The sequence below is a fragment of the Lepisma saccharinum genome, chromosome 10 (assembly GCF_977018435.1).
Source record: "Lepisma saccharinum chromosome 10, izLepSacc3.1, whole genome shotgun sequence".
NCBI classification, from domain to species: Eukaryota; Metazoa; Arthropoda; class Insecta; order Zygentoma; family Lepismatidae; genus Lepisma; species Lepisma saccharinum.
The window spans coordinates 44368088-44368777 of NC_139238.1; the positions used below are offsets into that span (position 1 = coordinate 44368088).

General features: G+C 43.6%; 1 non-coding gene across 1 annotated transcript; it reads right to left on the reverse strand.

The window, feature by feature from the left end:
* Positions 1-617: 617 nt before the first annotated feature.
* TRNAV-CAC (transfer RNA valine (anticodon CAC)) lies at positions 618-690 on the reverse strand. The gene has a single exon. It is a non-coding gene; the product is annotated as a tRNA-Val (tRNA).

Genomic DNA, 690 nt, shown 5'->3' on the forward strand with positions numbered 1-690 from the left:
GTGTCAATTAAGAAACATACAAAATAAGAATAAACGGGGTGGAGAGGGCGCCCCACTACACTTATTTTATTTCTTCAATAATATGCACGGTTGAAATTCATTAAAGCAAATATTGTACTGTGGCATTTTACTAAGAACTACAGATATGGAGAAGTAGGAAGCTTAACGGTCAGTGCAACGAGTGACTAAAATAGGGACCACGAAAGATAGGCGATGGAAGATAGGAGGAGACGAAAGATAAGAGGCGATGAAAGCTTAGAGGCCGACGAAAGATAGGTGGCGTTGAGAGGCAGGGGCGAACAACGATAAGGATGACGAAAGATCCGAAACACTATGTGCCTCCCCTCCATCGGGTGTCGAACACGGGACTCCTTTATTACAAGGCGATGACGCTAGCACTGGGCCATTTGGGTAGCGGAGGCCCCATTAGTGGATGGAATAAATAAATTAAGCAATAATGATTTCACACTTTGATCTAGAAACGCAAAGAATTTACGGATAAGATTTGGACACATGAGCGTGAGAAGGCAAGAGATCCACAGCAAAACAAATAAAATATGAAAATTGTTAGCAGGGACGAGCTATTATCAATGTAGAAAGAAAGAAAAAGATACCAATGTTTCCGCCCGGGATCGAACCGGGGACCTTGCGCGTGTGAGGCGCACGTGATAACCACTACACTACGGAAAC